Source organism: Hippoglossus hippoglossus, chromosome 5 (genome assembly GCF_009819705.1).
Source record: "Hippoglossus hippoglossus isolate fHipHip1 chromosome 5, fHipHip1.pri, whole genome shotgun sequence".
Lineage (NCBI taxonomy): Eukaryota > Metazoa > Chordata > Actinopteri > Pleuronectiformes > Pleuronectidae > Hippoglossus > Hippoglossus hippoglossus.
Genome location: NC_047155.1, coordinates 11210544 through 11227038, shown reverse-complemented (window position 1 = coordinate 11227038; position 16495 = coordinate 11210544). Strand labels below are relative to the sequence as shown.

At 40.2% G+C, this 16495-nt stretch overlaps 1 protein-coding gene across 3 annotated transcripts in view; it reads left to right on the top strand.

Moving 5' to 3' along the window:
- The window catches only part of kcnab2a (potassium voltage-gated channel, shaker-related subfamily, beta member 2 a), a 76738-nt gene that overhangs the window by 415 nt on the left and 59828 nt on the right, over window positions 1-16495 (top strand). The window contains exon 1 of one of the 3 annotated variants that reach the window (XM_034586469.1): window positions 7077-7459. The exons of 1 other annotated variant lie outside the window; for it this stretch is intronic. The gene's annotated coding sequence lies outside the window, so the exon portion shown is untranslated. Of the gene's footprint in view, window positions 1-7076; window positions 7460-16495 lie in introns of those variants that run through there. One more of the 3 variants, XM_034586467.1, reaches the window with a different exon arrangement.

Genomic DNA, 16495 nt, shown 5'->3' with positions numbered 1-16495 from the left:
TAAAGTGGACCGACACCAGCGTCTCAGATAGACCGGGCAGAGTTGTGAACGTTAGCCCGACGCAGACGCTCCTGCACCGGATTGCGTCCAGCACAGACGTCCACACGCGAGCGGCGGTGGAAATCCGCAGCTCCATCACTGAGGGATCTGTGTGCAGATGTGAGCCGACACGGAGATGTCATGTCCCGTAGGCTCTCCATCCTCAGATTGTGCTGCATTCACTGACTGTAGCTAACACAGTGCGGCAGAGGCCAGGTTCATTCCCCCCTGCAGAGGAAAAGCCCTGTCAAACACATGAAGTGAAATCATCACAACATAATAAAAATGTATTTTAGCATGATAAGAGTTAAACATGATCCCAGGCAATGTCATAATAGCGAGATTAAGGTCACGTGGAAACCGACCATAGCTGTCATTAGAATGACTTAACCTCATAAAGACATTTATTCTTAATAATGAATGTATAATAATAATAATAAATGTATTAAATGTACCTGAGCGGAGCCTGTCTGCCCGGGGCAGCCTTCTGCAACACGAGTTGTCTTCACCGGAGACATTTCCTCCACAACACGAGGCCTGTCAAGATTTGTGCTCATCATTTTTTTTGCTTGAACACTTAAAACAGGAAGAACCAGGGGTGTTATCATCACCTCTTTCACTTTTCACCTTTTTTTCTTCTTCTGGCATATAGGCCATTTGCATTTGCATAGGCATTTGCATTTGTCAGGAAGCTGCCTCTTAGTCACTCTTTGCAAAACATGCACAACCACAGCAAGTCAAGGGGGGTCATTCAAAATCTGTAGGAGGGCAACTTAAGTGTTGTTTTTTTTTATTCCACCCACCATTCTTCAACAACACTAAAGTGAGCCCAAAAAAGACTGAGGCTGCCATTACAGTGCATCAAGAGATTTTTGTTCACTGCTAACATCACATCAAGTCAAAATCTAAATAATCAGAATCATCAGCATGCACTTGTGTATGACTATTACTTCAGGTTGCACTATCAAGGTTGCAGGCTTGTTGTTTGTCCTATGACAGCCTTGAACACTTTAGATGGGGCCGTGCCTGTCACCTTGAAGCAACATCACTGCATTGTGTGCCTGAGCTAATATGCTCTATATCCATGTTCCAAAATGAATCACAAATTGTTTTCCACTCGCTGACAAACGGCAGCTTTGGAAATATGTGTCTCGATGACAGTTGTATAGCAGTCTCATTAATGCTATGTTTTTCAGTCGGGTATTTCTGGAACGTTAACATTTTGCGCTGTTGCACATAACATGTTAGAATTATTCTGCTTGAGCAGCTGTACAGTAAAGAGCTGGAGGCTTGACTCCCTATTTCTGGATGGGGCAGAAGAGGGAGTGGTGGGGGGAGGGTAAGACTGAAGTCACTGTGACTGAGTCATTGGTTTAGCTAATGATGCAATTAGAGTGCTGCACTTTGCATCTCCTGATTAGATCCCGTATACACATGTTGGCCTGCAGACGATGAATGCTGAATTTTTGTGCCCGAGTTACTTCAGCAGATAAATGTCATGAGGTAATAGACAGTTTGCAAGCCATTGGGATTTTGTCAAACATAAACATTTTTTTTCTGTGTCATCAGCAATGAGTGAATAGATTTTTCGATCTTAGCCACTTAACCTAATGTGGAATTTAAATTATGGCTGTATGTCAGTGATTTCCATTCTTAACTTTCCAGTAAATTATGTTTTACATAAAAATAAATTAAATATGGTTTCATTTGAAAGACTCACTTTCTCTACATAGTCACTTGTATCAATATGTACTTTAGTATAACACAATGTTAGCTTTAACATGATTGATATGAATGTTTGTTTTTTACCAACCATTTCCCCCAATGGATTCATCTGTTTGCCAGAAAATGCTTTGATGGACATCTACAAAAGTATAAAGAACCAGTGGTAGTTTATTTTTTAGAAGATAAGATGAGAAGGTAATTGCATCGATAGAGAATTTAATATTGAACATTTTCAAATGCAAAGGTTAATGGGATACGCTGAACTTGGCGGTCCACAGTTACACTTATCACTCTGTTATTAGGCTGTCTGCACAGCTCTTGTAATTCATATTTCCATAAACACAACAGGGGTCCAGGGCTATGTGAGGACAAATACACATAAGTTTTATCTTAATGGATTTTTATGTTTTTTTTATGTATTGGTAAGATGTAGCCACATACTGGAGTTGGGTAATTTTATTGTCCAGATTTGACTGATAGACGTCAAATACTGTCTGCTTTCTGCATTGTATTCTGCTGAGGTAAATACAGTTGGCAGAACTAAAGGTCAAACTTTTACAGGTACAAATTAGGATCTTAAACCTATTCAGCTTGTTTGTTGTCTGGAAAAGATTGGATTTATTTGTCTCCTCTATGCAAGTAAAGATGAACAAATACATGGACATGTGCTGATTAAGGTAACGTCCTGAAAGTTGAATTTGAATCATAAGACCCCTCAAGGTTCTTCAAGTCTTTTTTTTTTTTTGTCAGTCAGTGTGAAAATACGTCTGGGTACATAACAGTCCCCAGAAGTATCTGCAGAGTGAGTGCTCCTCACTTTCACGCTCTAGGGTAAAAATATTCCACTACTGTCAAGTCGACCTGTCCACTTGGTGAAGGTGTCTGTGACGGGTACAGGTATCTGCGGACCAATCGTTTGTCTGAGTGAGAATGAGGCAGCTGATGGTCCGGCTCCATGACCAAGTGTCATCTTCTGCTTTCTGCATAGAGATGGTACATTTACAGCTCACACCAATTTCATGCAATAAGTTTTGTTTGATATCTACGGTCGGTATGGGCCGTCATTAGTGTAGTATGCGTTAGCTTGGAGGGATAACTTGACTTTTGCCATCCGTTTGCTTCCTTCACCTGTATGTACATACTACATATACATGTTTTATATTTGCATTCTAGTGGGAAGTTTTGCAGAGGAGACTATTGCAAAGCACTGGTTTAAATGCATAAAATTATATTTCAATAGCATAATCACTGTCAGGTATGAACCCCGATTTCTGATACTAGCTCACGGCATTTCTTTAGATTATCTGACTCTGTATGAAGATGGAAGTCCAAACCTGTAACACTAGTATGACATCATCATCCACTACTGTGTCAATCTATTAATACTACTTTACACTTATCTATAAAATCAGGACCGGATTACGAATTGTGTGGCCTCCTGTGTTGTACAGGAAGTTGCAGACCAATACCTCAGTGCCTGTAATTTTGTGTACTTGTGTAATGCCTGTCACTTTCTCTGTTCTCTGTAGTGATCCCAGTGAGACCGTGCAGGCTGCAGTACTAAAAGCCTAATGCTCCTCTACTCAGCAATACTCATAGGACTTGAGAGTCAACTCATTATGGGGTTGAAAGAATAACCAACTGCATGTAAACTATTGTGTTAAGTGTTTTTATGCAGAGTGGTAATAATTTGGAAGCCACCTCTATTCTCTTGTCCATTTCCCTTCCCCTGATTCACGTGTAGATAAAAATAAACGGTCTAATGATACTTATAAGTTCTCATCAGTCAGGAATAGGCCTGTTTTTACACATGTGGGCTAAAGTGCTCAGGAAGCCTAATGCCTCATCTCCAAATAGCTCTGTTGAGTCATGCAAATCTACCATTCATTTCTATTGGAATGTCCATGATCTCCAGTGTGTTGGTGGAACTTTTCCCAATTTTCCTGGAGTGTGCTAACAAATTAACAAAACAAATATGGTGGATTTTGGACTATATGCACTGTGTACCACGGTGAGTAAGTATATAAACTAATTCGCAAACAAGCTAGGATTGTTAGCATACTAACTGTGTAACAAACAGAAAACTGGTTGCACAACCACAACAACTGTGACAACTTTTTGTCACATGTTATATTGGTCCTGTTGTCTCGGTAATGCACTGTGTGCCATGGCTATAATGGCGTCCCTCTCCGTCAGCAAAGAAATGCATTGACTTGTGTTGATCATTACACATCATACTTTGTATATTATACAGAATTACAGCCACAAAACTCTGGACCCCCGCACCCCTAGCTACCTTTTCCCACTGGCGGGGTACTCCTTATTCTTGTCTAAAGCCTTGTTGGATTAATAAAACACAGCCTGCCTCACCACTTGCCTGTAATAATTTACTTGGCTGTTTTGTGGCCTTTAGGTTTTAAGGAGTGCCACTGTTGAAGTATTATGGAATCAAAGATTTAAACATCTTATCTTCATCCCTTGCCAGAACCCAATACAGTTTCATAAGCGTTTTCAGTCTGCATCACACTTGGTCCACCTGTTCAGTGAAATAGAGTCAAACAAGGACAGTTTTATTCAAGAGGGTTTTGTCTTCTTGCTGAGGCACTTTGATGCTTGCAGTCAGTGTGGTTATCATACAGCTGGTTTCTGTTAATAATGCAGTTGTACCCAGAACACAGTGGCTTACAGTTAAGGCAGTATCTGTAAAGGATCAGACTATATAGTTGACAGCAGTCCATTAAAAATGCTTTAATCGGCCAAAATATCTGTCCTGCACGTTGTTTTGGGCTGATTTTAATTCGTGTATACACCCACTGACTTTGCACTGCTACTGTCGTGGAGAAAGGAAGAATGGTTGTTGCTGTACATTGTCTTTGGGGCCTCAACCAATACCTCACAATATTAATGGACTGATTGAGTCTTAAACTGCCCACAGTGGCCAGTGGTTATTGAGAAGGGCAAATACTCCCTTCCACATTCAGACTAGATGATCACTGCATTACACAGCACATAATCAACCCTGACACTATTCAATATGAATGTGGACTCTCAAGGTGGGTCATTTTGGGAGGGCATATTTGCGAGTGTGTTTCTGGGTGTCTTTGGACAATGGATTTTGTATCAGAGTTCATGGTCATGTTTTTTCTATGTTCTTCTATGTGCCCTTAATTATTAGATCTTAGGAGGTTGTAGTTATTTTTTGGATGTGGGTGACAATCTCTTGATAGGGCCCCATCAGACAGTCTGTTGTACACAGTGCCACGCTTGGTGTCATGATTGGAGGAGCGAGCTGTGGAGCTACAGCCTGGCTGGAACCAGAAGTTGGAGATGATGTGACTGAGCTCAGATAGAAAGGCGATGGACATTGGTGCGCAACAGTGAAGCTGTAGCTGTCCCTTCAGGCTCTCTGCAACACACACATGCATACACACACATACACACATACACATACACACAGACACACACAGACAGACAAACACATTCACACACGGGGTAAGGCAAATCCATTGAGAAACATTTAGAGGAAACTGATCTGAGCATCACCCTAAAAGCAAGAAATAACTACACAGGTAGTTCAAATCTAAGATTATTTATTTGAAGTGGAAGTACTAAGAAATCAGAAACAAGATAGAGAATACAAACACTTTGATCATTTTCATTTTTTCAGTCATTTAAAATTAGCTGAAAATGTTATCAAACAATCAGACTTTTCCGGACTGCATACTACACCACACACGGTTACTGTTGTCTTGGTGTTAAGTCAGATATGTTTTGACTGGCTGTGCTCTTTGTGTGAAAAAATGTAAAATTTTGACCATGGACTAATCTCATTTCATATTGCTATTATATTGAAAATTATATTGTTATATTATTAAGATTGTTTAATCGCTCAGCCCTAGCTGGGACATAAGTGTTCCAGCAAGTGTTCCTGCTCGACCACCTGCTCAGTTACCTAAAGCCCATGGCAATCTCCAGTGTTTGAACAAATCTGGAATTCCCTGTAATTCTAAATTGTCTATAGTTACAAGCAACCAAAGTCGCCACTAGTTATTCTTAACTGGTCAACTTTGGTTTCTAGTCACCACAACGAAATATATCTCACCTCTCTTCCCTCCGGCTTGATCTGACTGTCTCTTACTCTCATATTTTACCTAATTACCAAAGAGTAGTCAGGTAGTCGATTTCAAAAATCATGTTTATAACATTAGTGAAACTTCCATTCCTGCTATTTGAGAGCAGTGGTTTAATAGCAGACTGATTTGTGCTAGCAATACTTGTAAATGCCAACACTAGGACGAGATCACAGAAACTACAGCACTTTTTTTGAACTGATAAACAGTTGGTTAACAGTATGACTGACATCTTATATCTTAGGTATTCCCATTAAAATGTAAATATTATTCAGGACAGTAAATATGCAGTATCCGCATACAATGGAGTTTTGGGTTTGAAGACGAATGGATTTGTTAAATCTTACACTAGAACACCTTGTTTCACTAAACCACTCTGAGTTGATTGTGCAGCAGTAACTGAGCGATTGTTTTCTTTGTGCAGCTTCCTGGTTAGCATCAACAGATGCCAAGTGTCTGCATGTTCGTATATTGGCAACGATTCATGTTGTTGATGTATGTTATTGAGGCTTGATATTTTACTGTTGAACCATAAACCTTATCATAAATAACTATAAGTAAAGAAAACTGAAATACACAACTCCAAATTTGAAGAACTTGAATAACAAAAGTATATTTTATATCAAATCTAAACATCATAAATGCACAAACTGCCAATATTTTTGACCAACCTATATATTGATATTATTATTATTATTATTATTATTATTAAGAAGACCTCTTCATGCCCTCTGCATGAATGTGAGCGTGAACAGACCTGGACGTTGACGTTTTTTTAGGGTTTGTGTCTCACTGGGTACTACATACTGGAAATCTTTTGCATGGTAGATTCCATACTTTGCGTATCAAAGTTACTCATTGGACTTGGGGTTTGTGGTTGTTTTTCTTCAGTGTTTGCATAGAGCTCCCTACGTGTGGTAACACTATGCTGCCAGTAACTTTGAGCCACTCTCAGTGGAAACCACAGATCTCTCAGTATGAGGAAGGACTGTCATGTCATTGGTTTTTAAATTAACACAAATGCTCTTTGCTTGCTCTTCTCAGGCCCGCCCTTCTTCTCTTTCACCATTTACAGTTCACTCTGATTTACTGAATGCATGCTTTCTTACATGCTGACAGTGCAAAGGGAGGTGTGTGTGTTTGTGTGTGTGTGTGTGTAGAGGGAAGAGGGAGGGGCATTTCCTTTAATCCATCTGCTCTGCTCAGTGACTCTCCAAGCTCACACATTTATTCTCTCTCTTCTCTCCGTGTCTGTCTTTCTTTCTTTCCCTCGTGTTCCCATTCCTGTTCGTTTGTCTTGTGTCACTTTTTAGTTCTCTGTCCGTATTTTTGTCTTTCTCATGTCCAACATACATGCTCATCTCACTCGGGCACATAGTCTGGGTCACACATGATCTCATATACACCAGTCTCATATCATCTTCCCACATCTCTCTCTCTCTTCTCTCTGTTTTCCTGCTCAATCTCTTGGATTTTGGTTGCTGCTGCTCCTCCATCAGAGCTACTGTACTCTGCATTTACTCCCTGGTTGTGCTCACTGCGTCAGGAATCAGCAGCAGACTGAGGTGGGTGTTTTTAAGAGCATCATCGCTTGGTCTGAGGCTACATCTCTCCCTCTCTCTCCTCTCACCACTCTCTCTTCCTGCCTCTCTTCTCACTTCACTCAATGAGAGTTGGGATGATCATGCTTGTGTGTTACTACAGGGGAGTAGATGTACTATCTGTATGCCGCAGCATTTACCATTGTCACACATATGCTAGCGAGGTTGCATATCCTCTCCAGATCTCCCTGACGGTCTCAGAGCTGTCAGTGCGGTTGATGGGGCTGCTGCTGCAGCTGCTGCATTGAAAACCGTCTTTGCATACCTTATTATACTGGCATGTATTTTGCTCTCCCTCTGTTACTCTCCTCTGCCTGAATAGCTGTCATGTTTAATGCATGCCCTGTTCTTTTGAATGCTTGCCAGATACTTGGATATGCTGTAGGATTTATAAAGAACCTCAAAATAACCAAGACATGGGTCCAGACCTTGTGCAAAAATACACTTGCACACACATGCGCATTCACAAATGTAGGAGGTTTGATTCTTTTTCACCTTAACTGCCCTGCTGCTGCGGCGGCTGCAGTAGTTCCATCTGTTGCAGGTACCGCAGCCAGGAACTCCCTGCAGCGATGCTTTAACTGCCAATCTTGAGATGTGTGTTTCTGAGAGGTTGTGACAGTCATGTGTGCCTGACCGAATGTGTTACCGTGTCATTTAAATGTGTTTTATGCGTGGGTGTTCATGCTGAGGCTGATTGTTGTGGGGCCAGTGTGTGTGTGTGACTGTGTGTGACTGTGTGTGTTTGCCTGCCCATGGGCTCTGGTCCAAGAGGAAAGCACAAGAGAGGCAGGTTGCAGGGGTTCAGTTTGGTGCAGTAAGCTGTTGAATGCCCTGTAAAGAGCAGATAAAGGCAGATTCGAGTGCTGGTGTGTCCTTTCACTGGGCTGCTACTTGTATATTGCAGAGAAGCTCAGATTTTTCTGAAATGTCTGCAATAAATCTGTCCTTGTCTAGTCTAACAGTGAGCTTGCTGCTGCTGTTTAAACTAACCTATAATTTGTCTTGTCAACAGACAGGCTTATGATGAGACAGACTTAAGTGTGATCGTGCAAGGACAGTAATATGTTTTTTATCTCATTGTTTTTTTTTAATCTTTCACTTAATGCAAAGGCAGTGACAAGCCCCAGCAAACAATACAACAATGCTTCAAACAAAATCCCATCAAAGAAACATCTAGTGACATCCAGTGACAACAGAAAAGGCTGAATAATCTGGAATTTGCTTTGATTAGATGTCACTCTTTATACTTGTTATGCTGAAAACAAAGGAGATACTTGTCCTGTCAAAATCTTAACAATACTCCTCCCTATGTGAAACTAGTACTATTCAGTTTTTTTTTTTTTTAAGTTGTCGATGCTGTTGGATCATGAATCTGAATCGTCCCAGTCACTTTAACCCTGATGTCCTGGTTGTGCGCGTCATGTCCCGTCTCCTGTGTGAACTGCGTGTGCCCAAACTTTTGACTTTTTCCCCCCAAAGTGTTTAAATTCCATGTCTCGTAAAATCTCGAGCGACTCAAACAAACACAAAGTAAACTTCAAGTACTGTTCAGATCCTAATAACTTCTGATTAGTGATGGTTTTTATTGTTAATGTGTAAAGTGAGCCCAGGTCAGTCGGGGAGGGAGGACATGCGGCAAGGTAATACAACAGTTGAAGGATACCGGATTCATAATGTGCATCTGCCCTGATCCTGAGGGGATAGCTCACCTTCACTTCACTTTCCCCTACGTTCATTTAACTTTTGAACTTTATTAAATGAACATAGGGGAAACACTATGCTACTGTCTGCATCCTGTCCATTGTATTGTGATATTGTACTTTTCTGGCCCAGTTGTTATTTGTGATGGATCCAATGTGTAGCCTTTTATTTCTTGAAATACAGTCTCTTCTGTTTTTAAATACAAAGAAAAAAACACATGTGCAGTCAGTCAACTATTAAATGGTGCCACACTGGCTTAGTGAAGCTACATACTACTAATAGTAATAACTAACTAACTACTATAATTATTTTATTAATGTACAATATCAGTTAACAGATGTTACACAGCCACTGCCCAGGGCTGCATCTCTGGCAGACAACAGTCCCGCTTCACTATCTGCTATTGTCCACATGTTGTAAACAAGCAAGGTAGAAAGTGGGGCAGTTTCCACTCTTGTAAAACAAGTGCAGTTTTGATTTTGAAATGAAAATAAGGTTGTATGTAGGCTGTGTCAGATTAAAATGGCATACAAGCACTCAACTGAAGGCATATGAATGTTCTCCTGCAAGGAGAGAAGGCTGCTTGAGCTAGCACTGCTAATGTTAGCCATCATTAACCCATGTTTGTGTAATTTAGTTTACTCTGAGTGTGGGCTCCAGGCTGCTAGCACATATAACTTGGCAACCAAGCAATGACAGATGAACAGAAAACAAATGACAGAAAACTTGTATTTTCCACTTCTCCTGCTTGTGGTGGATTTTAGATGTTTTGAGAGATTGAAACAATATTGTAGGATCCATTGAATACCGCATTTCAGTACCCATACCATGATGTACAGCTGATCAGGAAGCCTCTGGGTAAGAGGCGTGACATTTGCGACACTCGATCCATGTGGTTGACCAATCACAAACAAGTGGGTCAGGTGACTAACTAGGCTTTTTTGGAGGCGGTCCAAGAGCTAAAATGGAGCATTTCAGATAGAGGAAAGAAAGAGTTGCTGCAGAATATTGTATTAGACGAGTAATTAATATTTTAAACATTACAGCATATAAAGTTACTCTTCTAGACACAGTGAACATCTAAATCACAAAAGACACTTTGAATTACTTATTGTTTCAGTTCAAATCCAAGATTTAACAAGCTTATTAAAGGAAAAACTTTCAAGTATTTTCAGGTCAGGCAGTCATGTGCAGATCATTATGCAGACAGGATATACAGCTGATATACTGAAGTAACTAAATGTGTCACTAATGTAGGTCCTGTCTCAGCCCAGTTTTTATAGCTTGGTCTGCTGAACTCTCCACTTGGGGTGTTTCCTAAACAGAACTCAGTTATCATTCTGCAATTGAGATTCAGTGGCCTGTCTACCTTCATTAGCCCTGTTTTTGAGCTCCCAAGGGGGCATCACCCAGATCTGTGAATTTATCACACATTTGTTTAGCAGGTGTGCTTCCCTCCTCCTTGGCTCCCATTTTTTTTTCTAAATCTATTTCTGTTCAAGAAAAGAGAAGATTGGACTTTTTTGCTTATATCTGTCTTAAAGGCTGAACTGGGTTAATGGTTTCATGATATGTACATTTAAAAGACTAGTTTTGGTGCCACAACTTGGTTATAACTTAACATATTCAATCATTCTCCTGTTTGCATGTACATACACATTTCTGCCACTGATTTTGCCCTTTTTTCCTGTGCTGATTTGTCTATGCTAGTCTCACAAACTGTTGGGTCTTGGTTAGAGAAAGGTGATGTTGAGTACACTTAAAAAATCTCTAATCTGGTCAATCCACTCCCTCATAGTGTTTTTGAGGCTAATTAGCTGGATATGAGTAACGTAGTACAGTTTTATACCATGCGATGCAGAGCAGCAGAAAACGGCACTAAGAAAAACAACCTGAGTGTGAGAGCGTGTGAAAGAGAGGTTGTGTCAGGACAAATGAATATGAGAAAATGAATCCAGAATAAATCCCTGCTGATGGTGGTGAGAATGTGTTTATATATTTGGTAACAATTGTGGTTTAAATGTTTCACTAATAACAACTTTCTGGAGGTCAGTAATCATATAAAACCTTTCTGCAGCAACATAGAACTTGCACAAGAATATTGTATTTATTCTCTTGTTTTTACAACATTTAATTGATCATTGACAAGATGGGGTTTAATCAAGAAAGAGCTGGGTCAGAACCGAACCTGCAGCTACTATGATTAAAGCCTCCGTATTGGGCACCCGCTCAACCAGTTTAACCATTGAATGCCCTGGTGTTGTTTTAAAGGTCTGATTTGGCTCAGATCAATAAAGCGAAAACTGTCAGCAGATATAAAATATCACTTTCGCAGTGTTGAAGGTTCAGCTGAGCCCCCTCATAGGTCAAACAGGCGAGGATAAATGACAGAAAACTCTCAGCATAGTTTTTTATTTTATTCAGTTAAGGTGCTGTGAAAAACAAAAACAAAAGCTTGCGTGAAGGAATAAACATGTCAACCCACAAACCTGTTGTTGTTATGCCTCTGTACTGGCAACAGCTGTTGCTGGAAGCATTATGTTTTTCGGGTTGTCCCTCCATCTGTCTGTCCGTCCCTCCCACCATCGTGAACACGATCTATCTCAGACATCCTGTGAGGGGATTTCTTCAAATTTGACGCAAAGGTTCACTTGGACTGTAGGATGATTCAAATTTGATGGTCACACGTTTATGGCCATAACAAAAATTCATATATTTATTATATTAAAATACACTTACTACCTTTTATTAAATTCCTTTAAACTTTTAAAAAAACATTATTAGTCTGAACAGACATAGTGGAGGCATGTATTCTGTTTTGTTTTAAAAGTTAGGTGTCTGATCTGGTCCGGTCCTGTTTAGTGAACTTGTAGTAAGAGATAACAGTGCAGTGCTGGTCAATGTGCGCACAGTGGTTGTTGATTTCTCTGTAAAAAAAACAGGATTAGTCCCAGTTTGACAGTGGACATGAGAGCATTCTGTGTTCTTATTCAAAGACTGGCTTAGTAGAACATTTTGCAAATCGTGTTAACATTCTAGACCAATGCAACAAAAGTAAGCAGTAGTGCACTGCCCCACTGAATTAAAAACACCACTTTGTATTATTTTATTCCTATCATGCCCTTGCTCTGTGTCAGGTGTTGTGTATACTGTGCGTCGTTGGAACTTCATAAATCCCTGTAATGGGGACAATTACTGCAGAAATATTCCCTCATGAAGCTCGATAATGTGTTGGTTGGTTAATTATAAGAGCAATGACCAGCGTTAAGTGTGATTAGAATACGTGTTTAGTTTGATGAGTGTTTTCAGTTTCAGCACACAAATACCCCAAATGGTCTCATTACATGGATAAACTGATGACAGATGGAAATTTGTCACCTGACTGGTTTAAACCCTGATGAGGCCCAGGTATAGTAATTCAATCATATCAGTCACTGGTATAATTTTGTTGTTTCCCAGCTGGAAAAATTATTTTCTGCTTCTTGATCAATGTATTCACTTGACGAAAGTCTAAACGAAGCTTAACTCATTGGCTGTAAAATATTGCCCCTGTTCATTTCCTCTGAATGCTTAATTTCAGAAAGGTTTTGGGGATTTTGGAGGTGACCTGCCTCTGCTATAAACAGCTGTGAGATTGTTAAGCTCCTTAAGGGAATCTGTCACATGTAAGTGAGGAGGAGTGACCTATTGTCTGAATGTTGCCTTCTAGGAACGAACCACAAACATCACAGGCCAAAATAGCGCAGCAAGCATTTTCAGCTACTTTTAGATCAAAGGGGTCAGTGTTGACATAGAGCTGATCCTACTCAGATTCAGTGTGATCTACATGATTCATGATGCCATGTTAGCCATGTTTAAGTATTGTGTTTCTGTCAGATGGTATTTGTGAGTGTAGGACAAAGCTCAAACCAGGATAATCATGATACACTGCAATACTTTGTGGACAGTCCATATGAATTGCAGAAACAATATTGCATGTGAATAGTGATTGAGCCCAGGCTGTCTATGTGACTTATGAGAAACCGTGGTCTTTGTGATGGCTTAGTTAGCAGGGTCATGTCTGTATTTGGTGGAAATGCGTGAGATTGATTAGAAAGCCTCTGTATGAAGCCTGAGAACTGTGTGGATTATTTTTTGTCTGCTAAATTAGTAAAACCCTAACGCTGCATTGCCTGCTTAGTGCTTAGCATACTAATCACTGCCTTGCACACATAGTGTGTTAGCTGTTTGTTTCATGCTAACACGATGCACCTTAGGCTAACTCACTTTGGTTTAGTTCAGTGTGATGCACACATTAGCGTTGTGTGGTTGTTCTCTGCTTCTCAGTCTTTGGGGACATTAGGGAAAGTGTTAAAAAGCAGATGCCTTGGATGGTGGCGCTGCCTGATCATACATCCCTCGCCCTGGCTCAGGCTATGTCTGTTCCTCTCCTGGTCCTACAGCTATCCATAGCGCTTGTGGGCTGGTCCAACTACTGGCTACATTTGATTGCCCTAAAAGAGTAAATAATTCAGGTTGAGAGGAAACTAAGGCTGTTAATTCTCACACATGACAAGGATGAAATGAGTGGGCACAAATCTCAAGTAATAAGATTAAGCACACATTAGCAAAGTAGCATTATTTATAGAAACAAATGTTGAACACAAATATGAAATCACATCTCAGGTTTGTCAGTCCTAATGTGTGTTAGTGGTGCAGTGAGGGCAGAGGATTGGCTGACCTGGCACATAGCTCTTAGACAGTGAGAGATGGTGAATATAATGTGTGTGTGTATATATATATATATTATAATCAATTCATTAAAATATGAAATGCAGAGAAAACGAGCACTAGAAGAGGAGAACAAATCTGCCAATTAGCATATTAACATATTAGTAATTGCTTATTAATGTACCAAATAGAAGATGGCCTGTAAAATCTGAATATTTGATTTTCATTTCAATCTTTTTCTGCAGATAACAGCAGGTGCTGTTTGATTTTGTTATGTTTTTATTTAATGTCTCTTCAAACAATCATAGTGTTACAAAATGCTGCTCTTATTTACTGTTGACAAAGGTTTTATAAACTGAAACGGCAGTAAATAAGAAGTGTAAGCACAATGAAAACAAGTGTGTGAAAGGGGCTGAGTTTCTTGCGAGTGACGTCATCGTTATCTACTTTATATCCACAGCTGACATGAAATACTGTGGGCATGTCGTTGAGGACAAATATAGGTTTGGCTTCTGAGCCCCTGTGATACCCCTGTGGTTTTAAGTTTTTAGATCACTGGCTGACCTCGTTTGGAGACGAGCTGCTTGTGATCTAAAAACTGTGTCGCTCAAATCTTTCTAGTTTCTGATCAGATTGTGTTTGAGTGAAAGTTCAAACTTGGCAGTAACATGTGTCTCGTGATATGTTTGCAGTGTGAATTCAACTAAGAAGTATTGAGGATGCACTGGAGATCCGATAACTCTGACCTCACTCATTTTGCTGCTATTTTGTTCTGTAATTAGTAAACACCTGGACGGCAGATTTCAATTCACACAGGGTTCACCAGAGCACCTAGCTAACATTTTTTAGTGTTTAAAAAGGCAGGAGAACCATTATTTATTTGATGTTGTTGTTTTTTTGCACAATAGAGAGTAGTTGTAAACGTACAAATTAGTTTCAATGCTTAGTTGCATATCAATAAATTATAAAGTCATAGTAATTTATTGTGCTGTGCAAACTAGCAGAGGTTTGTTCCATTTATCACTGACATGCAACATATGTTCTAACAATGCTGTTTGTGTAAATAGGAATATGTGTCTTTTCATTATAAAATGTGCATTTACCCACTGTATTTAACTTACTTGCATGAGATAGAAGAGACCAAAATGGTAGAATACACTAAATTTTTCTCGAGCCAGGGAAAAGCTTCAGTGAAGAGGAGGATATTGTATGAGAGTAATTTAACAAAAACTGTATAATAAGGTACATTATTCTGAAGTGACTGAGGAGGCAGAGTGATATTTTACAGGGATGGTCTACTTACAGTTAAACAGGTTGAAAGACAGATGGACAGCACACTAGGAGGCAGAGAGACTGTCGAACGGAGACAGAAACAGACACAATATTGATATGAAAGGGGACATATGCTCATTTTTAGGTTCATACTTTCATTTGGGTCCTTACTTGCTTTAATGTTTCAGCACCTGTCATCCCCCCAATAAAAGCCCAAACACTTGCGAGTGTGAGCTTCCACAGGCGTGATCCAGCACTACTTTCCCCGTATCCCATCAGCTCTGCTGGTGTTTTGAAGCAAGATAACCACTATAATCCTTTCAGTTTTACTATTAGTGTAAATATCACCACAATAAACCCAAACTTTCACCGCCCCACATGTTGGAGCAGGAAAATGATCTTAAATAAAGGAGAAAATGACCATTAGGACCTGCATGGCAGTGAAGCAACAACAATCTTTGTTAGCAATGGGCTGTAAACACATGGATTTCTGAGAAGAAATAACAAGTAACAACTCCACTCAAGCCAACACACAGTCAATGGCACAGTGCTGCGGCTCACGGTATTTCCCAACTTCCTACACGTTGCCTGCTGTTAGCCTCACAGTTTACGAAGGTTAATATAACAGTACAGATGGCACGTTGACTCACGTAACACCTGGACACATTGCGCTGACACACAGGATCAAAACAAGTGCCGCTGCCTTTACTCACATATAGGCCCTCTCTTCTCGGAGAGTAGCTGCTGTTGCCTGAGGGAAGCAGGAATCGGTCAGTAAACAAACGCTTCTACACCGATTCTTCAGTGATTTTCTGTGACACAGACTATGGGCAGGCCAACAGCATATACGTGGTCATGAATAAACAGCATGACGTTAACCCTTTATGCCTCAGGAAACCTGGTACTATTCTCATGCTCGACCACGCATGCAGCAAGGGTTTGTGTGGGTCGTCTGATGTAATGTGAGTGTGTTTGTGTTTGAACAGAAAGAGAGACGGGGAGATGGACAATCGGTGTCAATCTTCCTTCTCTCGTCCCATAGAAACTCAAATAGCTTTTGTGTTAAACGCGCTTAGATGCATCCATACACTACCATACAGTCTTTGTGTGGGCCCTTACATGTAGCCATTTAGTTTGTCCTACTTTTGATTGGGGGCTCTGTATATTTTACTATATGCTGGCTGCACTTCTGCTCGTGTTCATTCACAGATTATGTTTGAAGGCAATTCTCCGCTTTCACAGCACGCAGCAAAAACGAGGCAGGAACCAGCAGTTTGAAATCCAGCAGTTTAGCATTTGGCCTCTTCAGTTATA